Source organism: Phascolarctos cinereus, unplaced genomic scaffold (genome assembly GCF_003287225.1).
Source record: "Phascolarctos cinereus isolate Bilbo 61053 unplaced genomic scaffold, phaCin_HiC Scaffold_7;HRSCAF=346, whole genome shotgun sequence".
Lineage (NCBI taxonomy): Eukaryota > Metazoa > Chordata > Mammalia > Diprotodontia > Phascolarctidae > Phascolarctos > Phascolarctos cinereus.
The window spans coordinates 192,927,324-192,945,796 of NW_027556180.1; the positions used below are offsets into that span (position 1 = coordinate 192,927,324).

The 18,473-nt window shown below is 36.1% G+C and overlaps 1 pseudogene; it reads left to right on the plus strand.

Moving 5' to 3' along the window:
- The first annotated feature begins 15,350 nt into the window (after positions 1 to 15,350).
- LOC110197095 (inosine-5'-monophosphate dehydrogenase 2 pseudogene) lies at positions 15,351 to 18,454 on the plus strand (annotated as a pseudogene).
- The last annotated feature ends 19 nt before the right edge of the window (positions 18,455 to 18,473 follow it).

The following is an 18,473-nucleotide window of genomic DNA, read 5'->3' on the forward strand; positions in this document are numbered from 1 at the left end:
ACCAACTTTTATAGACTCATTTCTTATTACCAAAGCAATGATCCAAGACAACTCCAAAGGACTTATGATGGAAAATGTTGTCCACATCCAGAAAAAGAACTATGGTGTCTGAATGTAGATGAAAGCATATTATTTGTTTTCTCTTTGTTCTTTTTTCCTTTTGTTTCTTCTCTCTCATGGTTTCTGCCTTTGGTTCTAATTCTTCTTTTCAACATGCCTAATGTGAAAATAGGTTCAATATAATTGCATATGTAGAACCCGTATCAAATTGCATATCTTGTTCGGGTGGGGGAGAGGAGAGACAGGGAGAAAATTGGGAACTCAAAATCTTGTGGAAGTGAATCTTGAAAAGTAAACATAAATTAATTAATTTTAAAAGTACAAAGGAGTTGTTAATATGCATTGGTAAAAGGAGAATTCCCTACATAATCTGTCTGATTATTTAAAACAACAACACCAACCCTATGTCATATGAAAGGAAATATAATTCAGGGCAGGCCCGTCATACACAGGCCTGTGGTCCACACATGATTCACAAACTTTCTGAGTGTGGCTGGGGCCAGATTAAAACGTAATTGAGAAATATTTAACAATTTAATAAAAATACCACAAAACAGATTGTGTTAACATGTGCTTTGCTAAATCAATGTGTTCCCACAGGGATTCTTACATACAATTTAGTTTCTGTCCTCTCACCCCTACTTCTTCTATTTGAATTTGAGACTATGGATGTAGGGGATAGAGGATAGTTGGCCTTGGAATCAATCAATTCTGCTTTCAACATTGCCTCAGGCCAGTAGTAATTGTGTGATTTTGGGAAATCCAGATGAGTTCTGCAAATCCAGAGGAGTTGCAGAACTCTATTAGCAGAGGATATTTTCATACATATGCTAGAATTTCCCCACACCCCACACCCCCACATCAGTTAGGATATACAACCATCATCACACCACCACCAAAACAAAGCTAAACAGAAAAATAACAACAACAACAGTTTTCTGTGTTGTGAAGAAAAGGCTTTGTAAATCTTAAAGTAAGCTATTACTATTTTATACTGTATTTTATTTATTTATCTGAGTATAAATGACCTCACCTGCTTCTAGATGTCCATAAATTATTTCAGTTAAAGACAAAGGCTTTCATTCTACCATTATTAAAGTTCTGTGCTCTATGAGCAAGCAGAATTGAAGTAGCTCAAAAGAAATGTGAGATGCACAAATTTAGAGAATCCACCCCAAATATTCACATGGACTATCAGTTCCAGACCTGTGATAGAGCATTCCAAACTCATATTGGCCTAATCAGTCACAGTCGGAAACACTATAACTTCACTCTAACCTAGAGATGTCATTTTGATCCTCTTTGATAATGAAGGACAACAGCCAATCAGTGATAGGGTATTACAATGTAAATATTTCTAAAATGGGCAAGGCATGGATTTAAATTCACATTAATGTACAAAAGACAAATCTGATTCTTTCTTGAGGGTAGGTTTTATTATTAGAGATTAAAATGAAAGAATATGAGTATATAGGAAACCTAAAGGTAGGAGAGTGTACTGAAGGCAACTTCATCTGCTTCACAATTTTGCCTAGAGATAGCCTTGACCCTGGTCTGTTCTCTGGCAGCATAGTAGAGGAAAGTATATGAGAGGTAAACATGACAAAAATCTGCAAAAAACTAAATAAATGTATATCCTATTAAATTTGGGGAGGAATGAAGAGTGATGAGGTCTAGATTCTTTTGGTTCTGGGACCCCTAAGCAGCACAGTGGGTCCTGCCTGAAAAAATTTGACCCAAATCTTCTTTCAGCCAGAGACAGAGTTTTATTAGGGATGGGCTATAAAGGCCAGACTCTTAAGGAATCTGAACATTAGTGATGCCCATAAAAATGAGTGGGCATGATGAAATCTCAGTGTTTAAATGGGGGTTTAAATGAGTGTATATAAGATCCACCCAAATAATTTTAGGTATTTGGAGGAGTGTTTGGGAGAAAGATCCTGAAGCTGGGGTGAGTTTAGGGAGAATTCTGACTGGAATGTCTGGGAGGTTGAATAGACAATGGGAATAGACAATGAAGGAAACTGGAAGATGGTTGAATGGGGTCTGGATAAGATCAAAGGTGGGAAATATCTTACTTAGATTTTCAAAGGGAGATAAGGAGAGTCAATGAGGAAAGGCCATTGAGTGGAGTATAGCTTCAGGTAACCTTTTGAGACGAAAGTGAGGTCAAAGAAAGTTTAAGGGTTTTCTGGAGCCCCAGACAAATGGGACCCAAATTCTTTTTGGGGTAAGGGACAAAGCTGTAGTCTTGGACCCATATTCCATCAGGAAGGATGTCTCAGTTAGCTTTTGAATATATATTTTAAAAAAGAGCAATGTTGATGCATCAGTGGCACATATGTGTATAGAGAAAGCATGGACTAGTCAGTAGTTAACCTAAGTCCATTACATCTACTTGTTGCGGTTTAGGGGCTTGGGGGTGCTGGGACCCCAAAATCACAACACTCGGGTCCTGGTCAAAAGAATTCAACCCAAGCCTTCTTTCAGTAAAAGACAAGGTTTATTGGAATATCTATAATATTGGGCAGACTCTTAAGGAATCTGAACATTAGTAAGCTGTTGACTAGATTATAAGAATCTGACCAGTGCCTAGATTTTAAGAATGAAAACTGCCTAAATTACAAGAATCTCAGCAGTGACTAGATTATAAGAATCCCAGCCTCTTAATGGAGAGGAGATGGACATAACATACAGAAAGCTTGTGGGAGGGATCTAGGAGTGGCCAAGTAGATTGGGGTGATAGGAGGAGGGATCTGAGGAGATCTGGATGGGAAGGGAAATGGTCAGGGGTCATAGGGAGGTAAGACAATGGAGGGGAGATTGGGTGTAGCCACAATGAAAGGTCAGTTGATGGGATTATAGCCTCAGGCGAATGCCAGAGATTTGGCCATGTGGGAAAGTCCAGGGTTTTTCCTTTTCTGGGGCCCAGAGCCCAACCCCATCATTCTGACTTCTTAGATGAATTAGATTTAAAGATGTCACCAAGCTTTAATCCACAACAAGCAGTGAGCTCTCTCTGTGAAATGTGCACCTCTCCTGTAATAAAATGAAATAATAATGTATTATTACTATAAATTGCTATCATAAAATATTGTTACTAATACAATGAAATTCTGTTTAGAAGTTATCTCCCCTGAGTTTCAAGTTACCTTACTTCTCACAGTCAAGAAATTATGCATTTCATCAAGAAAAAGCCCATCATAAACTTTTACAGTAACAGTATGATATACTATGGCTGAGGGCCCTAGGTCACTTGGCATAAAGAAATCTGTTCTCCAGTGGTTGGAGTTAAAACAGCATTCAGAAGCACAGACTCTTAACAAGGCCAAGGAATTAATGACCACTGAATACTGAAGTGCCAGATCTACCTTCAGGGAAAGGAACAAAGCCCAGAAGAAGTGCTAATAGGTTTGTGCCCTTAAGGCAAGGTTGACCTTTCTGAGGCATAGAGAAATAGATACACTTGATTTCCCTACGCACTTTAAAAATTAATGAAATGCTCTAAATCTTAGTGATTCTCAAAAAAAAAAGTGTGAAGGGAGGAGGTTAGTATTTTCTTTTAAACAATTAATCCTACTATCAAGGGGCCAAGGCTGATAATCCCCTTTTAGATTTTACTTATAGCAGTGAAAAAGCGGTTCTACTCTAATAAGCCTAGTAACAAACATTTGAGGCATGAAGGCACCAGGTTATTTTCTGTTAAAAAAAGACACTTGTCTTGTCATAATTCCTGTAGCTCCCATCTTAAAAGCTAGCAAATTCACTTAATCATATTTTTTTGGGGCTCTAGAAAGCATGTAGGATATCCCTCTCTCTTTTGGAAATATAACCCTACCACCTCCACTACGACCAGTACCAAATAAATAAAACTAAGAGCTGATGGAATCATCTCATTCCACTATCCAGGGGATGATTCACAGAGGATGCTAGAAGGAGCAAATGAAAAGACCTCCATTGAGAAATGAGGTTGCCCCCAGGGTCAGGCAAATCTCTTTTCAAAAGAAAGGATAAGATAAAAGTGATACTTGTGTTTTGTGCTACTTCTTCACTGAAACTTTGAGAGGTCAAGGGACAGGTTACTGTCCTGAGAGACAGGAACTAAGTCCACTGGGGATTGCATGAGTATATAAATGCATGATCATGTGAAATCAAAAGTCAGCTGAGGACTGTGAACAAATAGGAAAACTGTGAAAGTTGTGAAATTCTTGTCACAACTGCATTTCTTTGACATGAAAAAGGAGGAGGAAATGCCCTGTTCTACTCCTTTATACATAGAAGATCTGAGAGGGAACAAGGAGGAGGAATGGGACAAGTAGATAATGTTGACTATCTCGAGTACTAGAGAATTTCACCTATTTTAATGTCAATATTTATTAAAACTTCAGTGGTAAAATGTTGTGTGACTGAATTAATATAGGCACTGAGGAAAGAAACAGTGAATTACTGTAAGTCAGGGACAGAGCCATAAAACTGCATCAATTACCATATGTTATTATTTTATGTTATGCCCCACACTCACTGGGGAACGAGTAGCATTTTGTAAGAGATGAAACTAATTCTGAGTATGCCCCCAAAGCGATGAATACCATAGAGGGGGAGAAGGATGGAACAAGCAGACTTGTTCAGAATTGAAATAGTCTCTAGTCAACATCAATATTTCAGACTGTTATATGTTTGTGCCATCTAGATATTAAATCAGATTTGCATTAAATCAAATCAAATCCCTTTATTTGATGTTAAAATAAATGAGTTATAGCCATATACCCTTACTCCAAGTGAATGTCACACTCTAAATAACAAGAAACACTCATCACCACATCAACAATGAGCCTAGTACTATTTCTTTTGAGATCTCAAAGTAATTTAATGTGGGTGAGTAGTATATTTTTCGCTATTACTATGAACTCTAAACCTAGGTGATCTGGTTTTCTGTCCTGCTTAAGCCATTGCCTCACGCTTATCTCTTTATTTCCTGATAAGCTTAGCCATTCGCTTCAAAGTCCAATGGCCTCCAGGACCTTTTACTGGACACTTTCTCTTGTATTGTACTGCTTTCTCTTATTTGGTTCTTCACTTAACTGTCCACTTTTTTTTTCACTCTCTTGCTAGATCACTATATATATTATGCTCATCTTTTGTGGGTATGCCCCAAGACTGTGTACTGAAACATCTTTTATTCTCTTTCTGTGAACTCTATCTTGGTAATCTTACAAGGCTTTAAATCTTAGGTTCAAGATAAAGATTCTTAGGCCTAAATACCCAGTCCTAGTATTTCTCCTGAGCTCCAGATCCACATTATCAACTGTTTATTGGACATTTCAATCAGGATGACCCATAGACTTCTCATATTTAAGAGGTCCAACATAGAAGAAATTATCTTCCCTCCCAAACCCAACTGTCTTGCAACTAACTTTCTTATTACTGTCAAGGCACTACCATCTTTCTAATCACCCATGTTCACAGAGGCTAGAAGGCTGGCTTTGGAGTTTGGAAATTCTAGGTTCAAATCTCACCTCTGACACAAGTAACTACCAGACAAATCACTTAACTTCTATCAATGTCAGTTTCTTAATCTGGAAAACTGAGATTCTGGTTCAGGCCTTAATCACATTTTTTGCCAAATGTTTTAGGGCTACAACTTTGACACTTCTGCTTTAATGTACAAAAAGTCCTAATCACTCTGATTTGGGCTTAGGTTATAATCATAAAGTAGAAGTATACTTTATACATGTCAACTTCAATGAAAATTATAATTTTGAAAGAAAATTAAATGTGAATTCACTACGAAATTGTACTCTGTGTATTTCTTGAGTTGTTTACTGAAGATGAAGAGACATGGGGATAAAGACATTTTCTTTTCTTGCCTATAGTCAATTTATTTCCTTTAATTTACTTTTTTTAGGGGAAAAAATAACATAAGCAAAAAGAGTTCCCCATTAAGTATTATTTGACTTGAATAATCATTTAATAACAAAAACACTTGAAATTCTATGCATTGAATTCCTGAATTTATGTGGGCTCTGTATTTTTTTTCAAGTTGATTATTTTCTCAAAGAAACAGATTATTTAGCTGCTGTTTTTCTAAACATTCAGCTTAGATGGTAATGCATGAAGAGTGATTGATTTGTAGTTAAAGATTCTATGTTTGAATCCTATTTTTGCCAGTAACTATGTGTGTGGCATTAGGCAAGACATTTAATTTCTCTGTGTTATAGTTTCAATTTCACCTATAAAATGAAGTGGTTGGACTAGAAGACCTCTAATATCTCTTCCAGAACTAAATCTATGATCCTGCAGCCAGGACTTATAGGATTTTTCTTGTAACAACCTTCAGCTCTTGTCCTAGTTTTCAATTCTTTTGCAGTCACTTCTATAGAGTTCCCTAAAATGACTGTGCAATGTGTTCTGAGGCATAGAAAGGAGCAAAGGGTTAATGATTTATGAGAGTTCTTTAGCTGTCAAGGTCAAAATTATTTTTAATGATCTTCATACAAAATTACAAAGCATTTTACTTAAAAACTGCATTTTAAAGCATCAATCCTTTGTTTCTTTTTTTTGCTACCACTCCACTGTCCAGAGGCAGTATCTTCAAGAGGAATCTCTCAACTTCTCCTTCATTGACCAATCTGTCTTATTTCTCTTGATAATCCCCTCTCAAAAACAAAACAAAACAGACCAAAAAAAATGCACTAAATTTGTGCCCAGAAGAATCACATATATTTTTATTTATTTTTATAAATTGTTTTCACCTACCAAAAGTGTCATGGTATAGTAGGAAGAGAAGTGAACTTGGAATGAGAAAGTCTGAGTAGAAATCCCAGCTATGTCATACACACATATACAAGACATAACTAAGTGGCATTGTGGATAGAATGTCAGATCTGGAGTAAAGAAAATATGAGTTTAAATTTTACCTCAGATATTTTACTACGTATGGGACCCCTCCCAAGTCACTTAAACTTTACCTCATTTTCCTCAATTGCAAAATGGGATTATTATAACATCAGCTTCATAGGTTTGTTGTTAGGATCAAATGAAGTAAGATTTTTAAAGTGCTTAGAATAATGTCTGACCCATAATAGTACAAATGTGTATTCTCCACACCCCATAAGAAAGCCATTTAATTTCCCTATGTTTCAATATCCTCACCTATAAAATGGAGGCAATAATACTTTATGCCTCATAGAACTGCTATTAAATAAACAAACTGCTCAGTAAATTGCATAGGACTCTATAAATGTGACCTATGTAATTTTGCAAGATTCCATGAGGCTAGAATTGAAATGAGAATAAAGAAATGTAAAAAAGTCTAGAATTTAATTAATATATTTACACCAAAACAAAGAGTTACTCAGCAGAGTAAGTAAGCTCCCTGAGGAGAGAGACTTCATTTTTATCTTCATATTCCCAGTGCTTAGCATAGTGAGTTGGTGGCAAATAAAAGCTACTTAATAGAATCCTTAAACACACACAGCCACACACACACACACACACACACACACACACACACACACACACACACTATATAGAGTACATATACCACATATATTACTGTATACAGTATGTCTATACATGTGTTATATATACTATTAATATAGTACATATGCATATGATATATATTTTCTACTATGATAGTAAATGCATATGTATGTGTGCATGGGCATGCAGATATAGATATAGACATACTGACTCTTTTTCCAGAGTATAATAATATATTAAAGCACAGGATCCCTAGAGAAAATAATTAAGACAAGAAAAGGAATCATGTCAGTATTCAAGAATATGCACATAAATTAGCTATTTAACTTTAAATTGCCTTATGTTTCAAGACAAAATCTGTAGCTTCTAGGGACATCCCCAACTGGCATAAAAGTCCCCCCCAAAATAAGGGATCAAGCTACTATGCGGGAATGCATGCCCTAAAACTATATCTAAGACCACCCCCACCCCCAATTTGTTTACCTTTAATAGCCAGAAGACACAATGTGTTAGAATGAAAGCTTCTTAAGGGCAGAGACTTTGGTGCGTTTTCTAGGTGTCTTATTGTCACTATCTACCTGAATTATCAACACAAAATAGACATGGAGTCTTTATATTTCATAACTGCTTATTCATAGATTGATTAACTCAAAGCAAAGACATTTAATAAAATTGTATAAGTAAAGCAGTAACAAAATATGTATTCTACAGATGCACACATCAATGTGAAGTGGGGACATAAAGAATGAACATATTTGAAGTGCAGATATAGAGAACACACAAGGCTAATTTGCCACCTAAGGGACATGTATAGGCAAGATGAATGAATGGAGGGCATACATCTTATGCTCTAAAATTGCTGATGACTTTTCTGTAATCACTTTCGTTCTCTGATTCTGTTTTCTGTTGGTCTCTTACTCTCCATTAGGTGCTTTGCAATTAGGTACATAGTCGACATTGGACTCTATTCTCTCCAGTTCCAGCTCAACTGAAATTCTTGGTTATCTCTTCTTCAAGGAAAAAGGGAGGGCTTAAATCCCATTGCCTGAAGCTCTTTTAGAAAATGAATAAATATGTGCCTAGGAAGCAGTAAAAAGCTCATTTGATGTCTTGTACTTTCAAAATCTTGGCTACTGAACATGCTCATATCCCTAGAAGGAACTTTTCAGCTCCAGAACCCTAGCTGTTAAGAACAAAGAGGCAGATAAATGCCCATGGACTCTTCCTTCTCCAGGGATGTTTTTTCTTCTGTTAGAGAACATATGCAAATTTATTTTGGGTATTGCTGAAGCTGACCCTCGTATAGCCTGCACAGCCCATTCTAGAAGTATATACCTAGTTTTCCCAGGCAACTTCCTAACATGTATGGCTCAGTTTTAAGTGACTTGGCACTGTATTATAATGAAGAAGACCCTGAGGACATACTTAGTCTTTGCCACCAAACCTATGACAGCAACAATGGGGCAGATTACTGTGCCACTTAAAAGGAATACACATCTTTCAGCTCCTTATCTTCCTTTGATTCCAGTGGCATCATGTTATTCTATGACTTTGTGAGGTAAGGACTTCCCACCTCCCACCTGGAAACTGATAGTAGTGTTTGTTGAGGATCATTCTACTTCCCACTGTGGGGAGACCCCAGGTATGAGCCAAAGACCAAGCCTTTAGTCATTTTACCTGGAGCTCTGAGGTGGTGGTAGAAAGAACCAAAATGCAAGAAAAAGTCTGATCTTCTTTTTCAATGATCAGATTCTTCTGATACATGTATCCAAAGCTTAGAGTATCACTTTACTGTAGAAGAAGGCAAAAATCACACCCCATTAGGTAAAACAGGTTTATATTTTTACAGCAGGCATTCCAAATTCTTAAGACATTTCTGAAGCCTCCAAGAGGTTTGGGGGAATGTCCTTATAGCCAAATGCAAGTGCTCTAATATGAAATTAACAATATCTGGATGGGGGTACATTTTAAAGTTTAAAAACACCTCGACTCTTAGAAACTAACTTAATATAGTAAACCAGTATAGCATGCTGGTAATATCTCCTGAAGTGCTTCTCAAAGACTCAAAATTTTTGGCCTCAATGATTAATTACATGCTTTCCCAAAGTCACTTACCCAAGAGTTAGTAGCAGAACCATAGCATCAAATGCAGGCATTTTCTACTAACGAGGCCCTAAACATTATTAATGGACACTAAAAAGTGTTAGTAATAGGGCATTGGGTTATAGAGGCAAAATATCCCCAAAAAGGGCACTACCCCTAAATCTCTTATGTGATTAAAACTTTACAAAGCCAGGGATAGAATCCAGGTCCCATTATTCCTTATATATGCTAGGGTTAATCTCAATTAAATCTACCCAATGGAAATTCCATTAGTATCGAAAGAAAAGGTAATCATCCTTGACAATTATATTCAGCACAATTTGTTTAGTCTTTTATATATGTTAAAATAGCAATATATACTTGTGATTAATTTCTTAGGAGAATTTTATAAAGCCTATATATTCTACTTTACATTGTTTTAGTTTAGTATGTATAAATAAATCTTGTTCACAAATGTTTATACAATATCACATTAAAACATCCATACCTAAAATATAAACAACAGAAAAATTGTTTCCTTTCTTTTTTTATCCAGGAACCTAATTATTTTCATACATTACCTAAAATAAATCAATCTTACGGTTTCCCAACATTCACCTCCAAATAACTTTTAAATAACAACTCAAATCAAATTCTGGCATGACAGAACCAACAAAAGGTCAGGAGTAAAACATTATTCCAGCTCAACACAACTTAGGTCAGAAAGTGAGATCTGTGATATGGTCTAGGGGAGGAGGCTGACCTAAACCTCATGTGGATGAAATAGCAGTGGTAGTTCTAGCGGGTAATAATGATGCAGCAGCACCTTTAGGAAATCCCAAACTAGAAATGATAAGAGGACCTGACAACTTTATCAGAGACTGCAGGGACTCCCATGTTAGTATTGGATGCAGGATTAGATGCTATTTACAACATCATTGCCAATACCCAATTCTGGGTCATTGTTCAAGGGCAGAGAAGAGCAAAGTTTTGTTGATGGAAAGCCTGAGGGACAGTAATAATTTTGTTAACAAGGGATCAAAAACGTTGAGTTACAGTATCATTTCCAGTTCCAAGGGGAACCGTATTGTTTCCAATCCTGATGGAGCAGGGCCCCAAAGAAGCAATTTCAATCACATTTCCAAGGGATCAGAGGCCTTTCTGGCTAAAGACTAGGATGCAGACCTGTTGAGCTATAATTATAGCTTTCCCTAGATCACACATTTTTGGAAACACCAAACATTTCAAAAGCTGCAGAACAAACTCTGAAAACAGCAGTGCAAAAACAGCTTGAAGTTGAGGCAGTGCCTTCCACCATACATGTTGGGGAAAGAGTCCATCTTTAACATAAAGCTCAAAATCAAGAAAAAAGGTGGAAAAAACAAATAATAAAAAGGACTTAAGTATAAAGAGTTACTATGGTAACACAGAAAATCAAGAAACAAACTTAGAAGAAAATAAAATCAAACAAAAAGCAAAGCCTCAAAGTGCAAAAATAATGAATTGGAAATAAGCACAACAAGAATTCCTCAAAGAGTTAAAAAAATGATTTTCCAAATCAGAGTAGTAGTGGAAAAATTAGGTAAAGAAATGACAGTAAAGGTAGAAAATTATAAAAAGACAATTATCGGCTTGATGAAAGAGTCATAAAAAAGGAAAGAAAATATCATCCTAAAAATAGAATTGTCCAAATAAAAAAAGAGGTACAAATATTCACTGATGAAAATAATTCCCTAAAAAGTAGAATTGGACAAATGGAAAAAGAACAAATTAAAAATCCTTATTGAAATCTCAACATGGCAATCCAGAAAATCAAAGGAGAGATTAATAAAATTGAAAATAAAAATAATCTAATAAATAAAACTAAGATCTAGATTTTATAAGGAAAAAAGAAAGTAGATGAATGACTGTTTATTTTGATTAAAAAAGAAGAAAAACAAATTACTTGTATCAATAATTAAAACAGTGAATACACCACCAATGAAGATGAAATGAATGCAATTATTAGGAGCTATTTTTCCCAATTACATGCCAGTAAAACTGACAGTTTAAATTAAATTGATGAATACTTACAAAAATAAAAACTACCATATCTTAGAAAAAGAAATTTAACAAGCCATCAATGAACTCCCTAAGAAAAAATTCTCCAGAATGAGATGGATTCACAAGTGAATTCTACCAAATATTTAAGGAACAATTAATTTCCAAACTATGCAAACCTTTTGAGATAAGAAATTCTATTAAATTCCTTTTATGTCATGAATTTGGTTTTGATATCTAAACTTCAAAAACAGAGAGGGTAATCTATAGGCCAATTCCCTTAATTAATATCAATTAAACATTAAATAAAATACTGGCAAGGAGATTACAGCAACTTATCACAAAGACAATACACTATAACCATGTGGGATTAAGAAAAGGTAGGAAGGGTTGATTCAATATTAGGACAATTATCAGCATAATTGAATATATCAATAACAGAAACAGGGAAAATAAATTATTATATCAATAGATGCAGAAAAAACTTCAAAATAAAACAATAAAGCATAGAAATCAAAGGAAAGTTTCTTAAAATGATAAGCAACATTCATCTAAAAGCATGAACAAGCATTATCTATAATAAGGATAAACTTGAAACCTGTATAATATGATCAGGGAAATGTCCATTATCACCACTTTTAGATATTGAAGGAATAAAAAATGAAGAAACAAAATGACCACCATTTACAAAGGAAATGATTGAATACTAGAAAACCCTTGAGAATCAACTAAAAAACTAAACAACTAACAATTTCAACAAAGTTTCAGGATAAAAAATGACTTCACACACATAACTGGCATTTTTATATGCTACCAACAAAACCCAGGAGCAAGAGATAGAAAGAAAAATTCCATTACAAATAACTGCAGACAATATAAAATACTTGAGAGTCTACCTGCCATAAAAAAACTCAGCAAATATATGAACATGATTACAAAACACTTTTCACACAAATAAAGACAGATGTAAACAGTTGGAGAAACATTAATAGTTCATGAGTAGGCTGAGCCAATAATAAAAATGATAATTCTCCCTAAGTTCATTTATTTATTTAGTGTCATAATCAAATTATTATAGAATTATTTATTTTATAGTGTGAGAAAAAATAACAAAATTCACCTGGAAGAACAAAAGGTTGAGAAAAAAAATGTGAAGGAAGGTGAACTAGCAGTTGCAGATTCCAAACTATGTTGCAAAGCTATAATCACCAAAACAATTTGATATTGGCTAAGAGATAGAATGGTAGATTCATGGAATAGAGCAGGTACACAACATACAGTAGTAAATGACCATAGTAATGTAGTGTTTAATAAACATAAAGATCCAATATTTTGGGATAAAAACTTACCATTTGACAAAAATCACTCAGAAAACTGAAAAGCATTATGGTAGAAACAAGACATAGAGCAACATTTCATACTATATACAAAATTAAGATCAAAATGGATAAATAATTTAGACACAAATGGTGATATAAATAAATTATAGGAGCATGAAAAAATGTACCTGTAAGAGCAATGGATAAGGCAAGAATTTATGAACAAATAAGAGATAGAGAGTAAAACATAATTTTGATTACAAGAAATTAAAAGGCTTTTTCTGAAATAAAATTAAGGTAGCCAAAATTAGAAGGAAAACAGGAAACTGGGTTGAGCTGGGACTTATGCCAAGTTTCTCTGATAAAGGCATCAACTCTTAAATATATTGGGAATTGAACCAAATTTATAAAAAAAAAAAGTCATTCCCCAGTTGATAAATGGACAGAGGATATGAACAATGAATCAGTCTTCAGAAGAAATCAAAGCTACTAATAGTCACATGAAAAAAATGTTCTAAGTCACCACTGATTAGAGAAATGCAAATTAAAAGAACTCTGAGATACCACTTCATAGCTATCAGATTGGCTAACATGAGAAAAAAGGAAAATCACATATGCTGGAGGGGATGTGGAAAAATTAGGATACTGAAGCACTGTTGGTGAAGTTGTGAACTAGTTCAACTATTCTGGAGAACAATTTGGAAGTATGTCCAAAGGTGCTATGAAACTGTGCATGCACTTTAACCCAGCAATACCCCTACTAATTCTGTATCTCAAAGACTTCAAAGAAAAAAGGTAAAACACCTATTTGTATAAAAAATGTTTATAGCAGCTCTCTTTTTGTGGTGGCAAAGGATAGAAATTAAGGGATGACCATCAGTTGGGAAATGGCTGAACAAACTGTGGTATATTATTATGATGGAATACTATTGTACTAAGAAATGAGAAGCGGGATGGTTTCAGAAGTGACCAGGAAGACTTATATGAATTGAAATAAAGTGAAGTAAGCACAACCAAGAGCATATCATACACCACAAGAGCAATATTGTAACAATGATAAACTGTGAAAGACATAATTACTCTGATCCAAAACAATTTTACTGATGATCCAAGACAATTTTAAATGACCCTTGGTGAAAATTGCTAGCCACCATGAAAAAGAAGACTGATGAATTATGAATGAAGATTGAAACTTACCTTTTCAAAAACTTTATTTTCTTTGTTTTTTTTTGTCTGTGTTTTCTTTCAGCTAATATGGAAATATGTTTTGTATGACTTCACATGTTTAATCAATAGCAAGTTGCTTGCTCTCTCAAGTAGGGGGAGAAATAAAAGGAAGGAGGGACATTTTAAACTCAAAATTAAAGAAAAAAGATTGCAACTTTTTTATGTCATTGGAGAATATTGAACAAAAAAAGAAAAGAAATCTTAAAAATCAATAAAACCATGAGCCTGCTCTTCTATCTGCAACATTTTTAATGCTTTCCCCCCACATTTACCAAAGTCATAACACTGCAAACTCCATTGCTGCCTAAGCTTCTTCTAATCTCACCTACATTTCTAAGTGAAGATAACCTAAGTTCACAATACTATCCACAAGGCCAAAGCTTTTGTTTATGGATTAATGAGATTATCAAATAAAAATTAGTAAATTTTCTGGCAATTTTGCTGTCTTAGTTTTATTTGTGAGCATAGTAATCTAGCTTTTTAATACAATATACTCAATGAATTTGTTTCTTTTCCTCCTGTGTAATTCATAGATGTTCTCTCGCAGGTCTTCCATGGTAGATTTATGTATGACGGAATCCTTCCTCTTTTCACATTTTGTGGATACCAACAAAATGTTATCTCTCACTCATACTATATAACCAGCCTCCTTTACTAATAAATTTCCTCAATAATGTATTTTACAAAACATATTGTGTTGGTAATTAATAGAAATAGTCTGTAGCCTACTCATACTAAGCATGATGAGGAGAGATGGGATAAGGTCCTTGTCTGCACATTCCTTTAACTGGATGGAACTATATATAACTGTATTATCAGAAACAATCATATGAAGTGACCATGTATGACAAACATTTGATGCAAAACAGTACGTTTTTATCACAGAATTTTGTATGGAGTCCTCACCCCTCTAAACATTAAAGTCAACTGCAATCAACAAAGTCTTCTTTTGAGAAGATCCTTCAATATTAATTCTATGTGAGATGTCTTGGTCACTTCATTGGAAAGTACTATGTTGGCACAAATATATGACACACTGTTAAAAATAATATCTCTTTGAAAAACAAATAGGCCAGAGAAGCATCAAACCCATGTCCCGCTTGACCCACCCCCTCCTCCTTCCCCCCTCCCCATCCTGTTCCCATCATGGCAGACTGTCTCATCAGAGGTGACACTTGTTACATTCCAGACAATGGGCTCGTGGCTCAGCAATTCTTCAACTGTGGAGATGTGGTCACCTGCAATGACTTCTTCACCCTCCTGTTCTATATAGACTTCACAGCAGACCAAGTAGACCCAACTACACCACTTACCAAGAAGATTATCCTGAAGACCCCACTTGTTTTGTCCCCATTGGACACAGTCACAGAGGTTGGGATGGCCATAGCCATAGTGCTGACAGGAGGTATTGGCTTTGTCTATCACAATTGCACCCCAGAATTCCAGGCCAATGAAGTATGCAAAGTGAAGAAATATGAGCAGGGCTTCATCACTGACTCTGTGGTCCTGAGCCCCAAAGATTGAGTCAGAGATGTGTTTGAACCCAAGGCAAAGCATAGCTTCTGTGGAATCCTAATCAGGGACAATGGCAAGATGGGCAGCCACCTAGTGGGCATCATTTCCTCTTGCGACATTGACTTTCTCAAGGAAGAGTAACATGACCATTTCCAGGGCAAGACCATGACCAGGCAGGAGGATCTACTGGTGTTTCCTGTAGGATTCACACTTAAGGAGGCCAAGCAGTAGAATAAGAAAGAGAAGATACCCATTGTGAATGATGATGATGAATTAGTAGCCATCATTTCCTGCATGGACCTGAAGAAGAGTTGGAAGGACATCCAAAGACACCAAGAATCAACTGTTGTGTGGGGCAGCCGTAAGTCCCCATGAGGACAACAAGTATTGGCTTGACTTGTTGGCCCAGGCCAGTGTCAATGTGGTCATGCTGGATTCTTCCCAAGGAAATTCTATTTTCCAAATTAACATGATCAAGTACATCAAGGAGAATTACAACAACCTCCATCTTATTGGTGGCAATGTAGTGACAGCTGCACAGGAAAAAAAATCTCACTGATGCTGGAGTGGATGCCCTGAGGGTTGGCATGGGCAGCAGCTCCATGTGCATCACACAGGAAGTGCTGGCATGTGGACAGCCTCAGGCAACAGCTGTATAAAAGGTCTCAGAATATGCATAACTCTTCAGTGTCCCCATCATTGCAGATGGTGTCATCCAAAATATGGGCCACATCACCAAAGCTCTTGCCCTCAGAGCTTCCACAATGATGGGCTCTCTTTTGATGGCCACTACAGAGGCCCCAGGTGAGTACTTTTTCTCTGATGGGATCTGGCTAAAGAAATACCATGGAATGGTCTCCCTTGATGCCATGGAAAAGAACCTCAGCAGCTAGAACCGTTATGTCAGTGAAGCACAAAAAATCAAACTGGTTCCAGGGGTGCCTGGGGCCATGCAGGACAAAGGGTCCATCCACAAGTTTGTTCCCTACTTGACTGCTGGCATTCAGGACTCCTGCCAAGATATTGGAGCCCAGAGTTTAATTCAAGTCAGAGATATGATGTACTCAAGGGAGCTGGAATTTGAGAAGAATACATCATCTACTCAGATGGAAGGGGGTGTCCATGGACTCCATCCATATGAGAAACAGATCTTCCGAGAAGTGGCCTTGTTTGCTTTTACTGCCTCTCACCTCTCCCCCTCTAGGTTTTTCAATAAAAAGCTGGATATAAAAAAATTAACAAATAGAAAGTGTTGTGTGTGTGTGTGTGTGTGTGTGTGTGTGTGTGTGCGCACGCGCGAATGCATGCATGTGCATGGCAGTGGTAGAGAAGAAAAAAGGAAGAAGAGGAGGAGGAAAAGAAGAAAAAGAAGAAACATATGAATAACATTGTCAAGAAGAAAGAAGAGGAGGATGAGGAGGAAATGTGGGGTTGGAATTTTCAATCAATCTCAAGAACTGTGCTCCCAGAGATCCCCTAGAATTTTCCATGATCCTAAAAGACATAGTCACACCTCTGATGGCTCTTGTAAGGATAACAACTTCTTGGCTGCTTCTGGCCATGAAGTGGCCCAGCACTGAAAGGACCTGTCATTTTGAAACGATGCAGAAAACCCTGGCTGGTCTCTTATTTCTTCCTCTTCCTATGACATCATAGGGGGTCAGGGTGCAATGTAAGATAAACAGAGCAATCTTCCATCTGGGAGAAAGGAAGATGCATTTCATTAAATATTTATCAATTATGTGTAAAACAAGTTAACATTCATTTTTTTAAACTATTTATTTTTAGTTTTCAACATTCACTTCTCTAAGATTTTGAGTTCCAAATTTTCTCCCCATCTCATCCCTTCCCCCACCCCAAGATGGCATGAATTCTATACACCCCTTCCTCTAATCTGCCCTACCTTCTATTTGTCGCCACCTTGTGTTATACCCCATCTATTTTCCTGTAGGGCAGGGTATATTAACATTCATTTTTAAAAATACATAAATATCACATTTGTAAAGTAATGCAAATCACATATCCATATTAGCCATGTTGCAAAAGAAAACACAGAACAAAAATAAAAGAAAAAAAAGTTAAAAGTATGCTTTAATCTCCATTCAGATCTTCTCAGCTTTTTCTCTTGAGGTAAATAGCATTTGTAACTGGGACTTTCTGTGAGGGATGATGGATGGGCTTGCTCTCCCTCACTCTCACTCATGATATCCACTTTCATGTGACACCTAGAATAGGACTCCACTAGGACTCTTGCTGTCTTTCCCATTTAGTATTTCTGTTTCTACATAGGTAACACAAGCATCAATTTAAAGTGGACATTTCTAGCCTTACAGGTAATCTGGGTTTCATGAGGTCCTGAGTCCATTGAGTAAAGCTGATTAATGGAAAAAGAACTTGTTTACTGGAGAAGATGACTACCCACTGGGGGAAAAAATTAAGCCTTTGGCTAAATTACTAGAAGTCATTGCCTTTGAAAAACACAGTACAAAGATGAGGTAAAATATAAAATGACTAATCAGCAGTCCTGCAAGGTGCCTTATAATCTGATGAGGTGTAAATATAAGCCTTTCATCAGCTCATAACAGTACTTATAACTCAACTGAACTCTGTTTTGTCATTCTTCCAATGAACACCATGGGTATTTTATGTTTAGCTTTTTTTCTCTTTTTTTCAGAAATAAAATGCTACACTCATATCTGACTTCCATTGTACAATGGTCGCTGTTTTAGCTCCCTGTTAGGAGAGACC